This window comes from Hetaerina americana, unplaced genomic scaffold (genome assembly GCF_022747635.1).
Source record: "Hetaerina americana unplaced genomic scaffold, ioHetAmer1.1.p SCAF_8, whole genome shotgun sequence".
NCBI classification, from domain to species: Eukaryota; Metazoa; Arthropoda; class Insecta; order Odonata; family Calopterygidae; genus Hetaerina; species Hetaerina americana.
This window is the reverse complement of record NW_027287427.1, coordinates 44971797-44979191: the sequence shown is the minus strand read 5'-3', so window position 1 is coordinate 44979191 and position 7395 is coordinate 44971797.

The window sequence follows — 7395 nt, the reverse complement described above, 5'->3', positions numbered from 1 at the left end:
GCGCCGATCACTCTTTAAGTCGAACACTCTCGTGGGTGGCGCGACTGAGCCTGTGTCGTAGTGGACCAATTTGCCGCGTCCTTCAATTGACTCTACCATTGACAAGTTATTACCCGGATTCAATCTGTGCCTCGAGTCCACGAACCTAGGGACCTAATTCTTTCTCATAGGGACTGAATTCTTTGACCTAGTAGACACAATCCATTTCTTGGAACAACTCGAGAAAAATCGTTGTTCTTTCGCGAGGTAACTTAATGTATGGCGTCGCACGTCGAAGCAACAGATGAGGTGAAACGCTTAGATCGAGGTCAAAAGAGGTGGTTGAGGACAAACGGTGTTGTAACAGCCACCCATTCCAGCTGATGGAATAAAAGAAATCATGCATGTGTTCTGTAGAAATGGCAAAATCAGGATTTAATTTCGAGGATTTTGAATCAAACATTTCAGTGTGCACCAAGAAAAAATGGGATTTAATTACAACTCGAGGGTAATTCGGTTAAATAAAGGTTAGGAATGGCTGATGAAAAGTGTGTTACATAGTGCGAAACAATGAAAGGCTCCTCTTTCACTTTGAAAAAGATAATGTGGTTATAATAATAACACGTCAGCGGCGCAGTTCGAGTGGAAATTTTTACACTTCAGGGTAATGACGACAAAAAAGACAGTTAAAAAAAAGTAAGAATACTCCAACGCGAGCAAAGATAATTTTCGTTATAGTGCAATTACTAAATTGTAATTTTCCGAAGATATTTATTGTGTGCAACGTATTTCAATGCCAATGCCTATAACACAATAGATGCATTGTATCTGAGAATGGTGCATTAAAATTGAAACGCGTTGGCTGCAATACATTGCACTTGAAAATGACAATTTTATTATTTCGCGAAAGATCCAATTTCCACATATTAGAACCTGTCACTACCCCTGAATTGTCGCTACTTCATCGTATGTACGAGGGTGGTCACAAAAGTACCCGACCCAACAAAGAAAACAAAAAAAAATTGGAAAAAATGTATTTATTTTTAAACATAATCTCCTTTCAGCTCTATACACTCTTCCCAGCGATGTTCAATAAATTCGATACCCTTTTAATAATAAGAACTATCTTGCTCCTGAAAATAGCCATTAACTGCCGCCATCACTTCTTCCCCGTAGGAAAATCTCTAACCACCGAGACATTTTTTCAAGTTTGCGAGCAGATAATAATCCGAGGGAGCTAAATCTGGCGAATAGGGTTCATGAGGTAGCAATTTAAAATTTAAATCATGAATTTTGGCCATTGCAGTAACGGATTAGGAGATGGTGCATTGTCTTGATGAAACAATACTTTCTTCTTAGCCAAATGCGGCCGCTTTTGCTTTATTTCTTCGCTCGAACGTTGCAATAAGTTCGCATAATACTCGCTGCTCATATGTTTTACTTTTTCAAGATATTAATGAAAACTATCCCACGTGCATCCCAAAAAACCAACGCCATGACCTTGCCTGCAGATGAAACGGTCTTCGTCTTCTTCGGAGGCGGTTCTCCCTTTTGAATCCATTGTTTTGATTGTTCTTTTGTCTCAGGTGTGAAGTAATGGCCCCATGGTTCATCCATGGCTATGAAACGGTGCAAAAATTCTGCTTTGTTGCTGTGAAACTTTGCTAAACACTCAATTGAAACATCTTCACGACACTGGTTTTGCTCGAGTGTGAGCAAATGCAGCTTCCATCTTGCACACAGCTTTCTCGTGTCCAACGTTTCAGCCAATATGCGATGTACCGCACTTTTTGAAATGCCTACTATGTCTGCTAGCTTGTGCACTTAAGTCAACGATCATCCAGTATCACTTTGTGGATTTTCTTCACCGTTTCTGGAGTTGTCACCTCATTTGGTCGACCATTACGATGCTCGTCTTGACAGCTCGTACGGCCTCATTTAAACTCTGCTACCCAATATTTTACTGCTGTAAACGAAGGAGTAGACTCACCCATAGTAGAATCCAGTTCAGCTTTTATATTGGTTGGGCTGAGGCCTTTCAAATAAAAGCATTGCATCACATAACAATGGCCAATTTTCTCCATTTTCACGAATTCGCTGAAAACGTTCACTATTTATGGCTGCTAAACAAATACTAAACAACGTGGCGTCTTCAAACTTGAAATGTATGCTTTATAGATTGCATACTTTCTAATACAGTGATAATTTTCAAACAACTTCCGCCGCCTCTAGGTCAGGCCGGGTACTTCTGGGCCTTCCAATGCATGCGCTTAGGAAGAAAAATGCTCCCACAGCATTCATATGCTCATCGCAAAAGAAATGGAAGGACATAAATTCACAGTAAACTCCGGAAAACGGTGATTTTTTGAATCATGGTGCTCGCGGAGATATCAAAAGTGTCATTAATTAAGATCTCTTTCTTCGACGCTTTTGATTGGACTCCAGATGTTTTGAAGTAAAACAGTTTTTCTCTGAGCACTTTTCTGTCACGGCAGAAGAAAGAAAAATACCCAGTTAAAAGATTGGCCTTTGCAGGTGCCATAAGATGACTGTCATAAATATTTGGTCATTCTCACCTTTGAATCTTGCTTTTTTACACCTTATTTTCGACTGTCGATCATGGTTACAAATATGATTCGGAATCGCTGATTTGCTAATATATGTGCAATACCTCATGACGGATTCGGTTCCACTTCCACATTTCATTTGCGTTGAAAGAACGTTATAAAAACAACAGTTTGAAATATTTTTTCACGAAATATATTTGTCAATAGAAAGTGTTTTATCGGTGCAGCGACACTTTACCTGCGTCGATGCAATTCCAGGAGCAATGTAGATGTGATTATTTGTGCGCGCAAATTTGTCCGAATTTGACGCTGAAACCCAGCTTCATTGCCCAATAGAATTTAATTTAGAGTAGAATCGGCATTCTCTTTACGTTTAATACATCAATCCATAAACCTTTAAAAACGATTACGGTGCTTACGATCGCAGCAGGCACTCTTTCCGAATTAACTTCACTATTAGTGAAGTGTAACTCACAGGACTACTGCTTGAATTATTTTTGCTCATTTAAACGACTTTTCCTAGAAATACTGTCCTTCAAAGAGGCTTTTTCTTTCATTTTTCAATAGCACAATAGTCAAATTTTCCAAATGAGAAATTCATTCAACGTACGTGTATTCTACCTAGTACAGTTATACTGTATAATGGACGGACCCTGTACATTATTCTAATACATATCAGAAGGACTTCCGCTTGTGTGACTAAAATTTTTTCCTTCTTCATAACTTCAGCATACCTTTATGCTGCCTATAAAGCCTACTCTCTGCCTTCGTCTACATTGCTTACCCAACTTCCTCCTTTTTATCACAGCCTCTCAATGTTTTCTCCACCCTTGCCTCAGTATTTTTCTGATTTCCTCGAGCAGCTTCCTCTCTTCGCCTATCCTATATATAACCACAACGTTTGTCTTTCTATCTGTCGAGTTTATTTTTTTCCATTTCCACTTCGAATCTACTCTCATTCTCTTGCCTCATAGACGAATTTTCACATCCATAAAGCGGTATTATGCTCCATATTAATCTTGTATTTACCTCTTTAACTAGTACATCTGTCGTAAATTGTCTTTTTGTGAATGCCTCTGTTGCTATCGCAATTATCCTGAAGTTATTCTCATTATTATCCTGTCTCCTGTGCCTCTTTTCACGTAAAATAATACCCAAATTAATGAACTCTAGCACATGCTCTAGTTTTTTCCCTTCTACTTCTAGGTTTAACTAAACTTTTCTAATTATCGATTTATACAGCCACCGGTTTTGCAACGTCTTCATAAGCTCCAAATGTGTCTTTAAAAAGAACAATAGACAAGGGTTGTGTAAAACCTAGTTTATTATGCGAATATCCAGTTTGTTCTCACGAGTATTGAGACTCGATTTGAATAAAACGTTTACTTTATCATCTACAAAACATCCTCCCCTAGTCCACACCAATTATCAAAATTTCCTAAAATCTGAAATCCGTACAATCTATATGCATTTATGCATCGTTTATTGCTTTATCTTCTCCTCCTAGGGCTTATAATATCCCTCATCCTGAAGGTCTCTTTGATATCATTCATCCACGAATTTCTAGATTTACTCCTACCTCTGAAACCATTCACTCTACCCTCATACGTATATCTGTTTGGCAATTGAACAATCATCTATTCTCTCGCCATGACCAAACCAGGGCGGATCTACATCTTCATACTTGTCTTTAATTAGCGTATTCAACCCAAATTCCTTTATAATCAATTCTTTTTTTCTATTCCTCATGCTATCTCTCCTCTTTTTAACAAGAAGACTCCTCGATTACCTCCTCTTTAGGGGTTGATCTTGAATTATGTAAGGAATATGTGGTGGAAGAGAGTTTGCCATTTCATTGCGAATCCTTAAGGGGAAGGCAGAGGTTTCAATGGGAATCTTACGTACTTGTATATTACTGGATAACTTCATCCATTGTTTATGAACAAAAAAAATGTGGTTATCCTTGATCACCATGGCTAAAACGTAGGGTAGTTGATATATGTTTTGTCTCCTGTAGAAATCCTTTGAGCATGCAAGAGCGGAAGTTCGAAAAGAAAGTCAGGGTGATACGATGAGCCCAACTTAACAATTTATTTCTCGAAAATATCCACTCTTCTTGTGTTGTGCACTGCTTCCTGTCGACAAAGTGAACTGATGTTCTACGCTGATAATCCCACAGTAGTGGCACCTAAATTTCTACCGTAAATTAAACAGCCATTAGACAGGCATTTATTTTGCAGCTATTACACATATATACATGGTTTTCATAAAAAGTATGGGGAAAAGTTTTGGAAAATAGATTTATTTCAGATATTGCTACAATTCCTCAATATTCTTCAAAGTGCATCCCTTGAGCATCGACACACACAATGGTTGCATCGAAAACACGAAAAGAATTATCTACTGTTTTGGCTTTCATGAAAAAGTAACCATGTGCAGTTGTGTGCCAAAAAAAACAAGAGTAATTATACTATCACCAATGCATCAGGAAGTAAAGATTGGTGATGGTGCAAAGAAAAAACTCAAAATTATCTAATTTTCTTACTGGTTAAAAGCTGGAGTGGACACGATGCTTGGTATTTATACTAAAAAAAGATCAACTCGCAGGTGGCTTCGAGCACTTTTCTACGATATTCTCATACATCGCCTTCCTTGCAGCATATATTCTTTTTTATGAGAATAATAAATTGATCTCGAAAAAAACTTATGAACGACGATTAGTTTATTGGCGACTGGACAGAGAGCTGTGTACTCCCTCCGTTGCAATTCGTTCAAATAATGTACAAATCTTGAGGCATTTCGTAACAAAAGTGACGATTGAAAGTTTTGTGGGTCGAGCCATAAATCCACGAGCGCAGCCAACAGCCGGGAAACCTCATGCACAGTTAGATTCAACCGGAAGGAAAAAGATTACTGGTACATGCCGTGTTTGTCTCCAGAGCTAATTCAAAAAACGTCGCAAAACTCGAAAGTCATGTTCGGTGTGTGAGCCCCCTGTTTGTGATGAATATTGTATTACAACCACAAAATGTGAGGAGTGAGCGAAATAAAGAAATGCTTGCTATTTAAAATAATTAAATGCTATCTTTTTGTATGGAACTGTGTTATTATTATTAAAAGAAAAAAACGGAATGACGTTTTTTTACCTGCTATCTTTACTATTGTTTATTTAATGAAAAAATGTCATTAATTTATTTTGACAGAGTTATTTATTGGAGAAAGTTCGTCCACAGCTCACCGAAGAGACAAATAGGTAAGTTCACTCCAGCGAAAGGCTTACGGTCATAAAAACTTGTGTAAAGTATGTTGTATCCTACTTTATAGGCAGCCTGCGGTGAATTTCTCCTATCGGAAATTCAGGGTTTTGCAGTGGTCCCCAGTGGTTTAAGGTAATCGATTTTATCTGTTGTCACCATCAATACAGACGGATGATATGGGGAAAACTGAAGGTAAGAACGACAGTTGGTAGTAGCAGAGGATTCCAGATTTGGGAATCTTTTGCTTCCAGTAGGCAAACGGATAGAAATCAATGCGGGCCATGTCACAGAGCGTATAGGGTACGACAACAGAATTAATTTGAATAAAACAAAAGGAATTAACTTCTCATATGATGAAAGTTTAGTTAAACATTAAAATAGGAAGGCATAAACTAGAGCAGGTGAAACAATTGCCTAACCACGAAGTTTTTTAACCGAAGATGATGAATGAAGGGAAGACTCATTTTAAGTTAAGAATATTTTAAATTGAGAAGGGGGTTGATGGTGAGAATCTTAATTTGAGATGTAAGAAAAAGGTTGATCAAAACTTTGATGCAGAAAACTTTGCGTAGATTTACATAGCTCGGAAACTTGGTTATTGAGGCAAGAGATGTAGGTGTGAGAGTTTTTGAGGTGTGGGTGTGGAGAAAGATGGAGGAAGGAGAAGATGACAGAAAGAAAAACAAACGAAGTAATAAACCTGGTTGGGGAGGAGAGAGGGATGTTGAGAGAAATTCAGGGTGTTTTGGTTGGTAATGGAATCTTGTAGACTGCGAGAGAGTGAAGAATGTCAGAATTTTTCTAAGTCAGTCATCTCAGCCAGAAGTCTGCTCATTTTTATGCACGATGTTATATTTTTTCGGTTCGTGGTGGGAGTATAGATTTGTAGCAGTAGATAGTCTATGCATCCAACAAAAACCTTTCCCCACAGATGGAGCCCACGCCAACTCGAGGTTTACGTACATAGAGACGTTTTTTCGTCTTCCTTTATGCCTATACCTGTATTTCTTTCATTTGATTACTCTGAGCTACGTTTCTCTCTTCAGATCAATTTGGTTTTCGTTCAGTTTTTTCTCTAGTTCAATTTTCCAAATGTTATTGTTGGTTCCATATTTATTATTGTGTACTGGTTCCCAGTAATTATAATATTTAACTCTAATTTATATATGAACATATTTAGTGCAATGCATTTATCATAGTGAAACTCAAAAGAAATTGGATCCTTGGAAACTGTTACACAACGTACGAAAAATAAGTTAGAGAAAAGGTTGACACTGAGAAAAAATTGTGTTATTGGGTAAAACTGCCATGAAAATAATCATGAGGATTTCCTACTGAAAGAAAAAGAGAGTTAGTTAGCGCAAAAAGCCATTGCAGCATCGCAAAATTACAACTCTCCTTGATTTGAAGGTACCGCGAATATTTGCTCCGGTATATTTGTAATACAACCTTTTAATAAACTAATGAAAGATTGATGTAATGATGTGGAACGAAAAATAGATAGTAGCATGTAATATTTCATCATTTCAGATTTTCGAAGTGAAGAAAGGAATCACGGAGGCTAATACTGAAGTATATCCTTGAGTTATAAT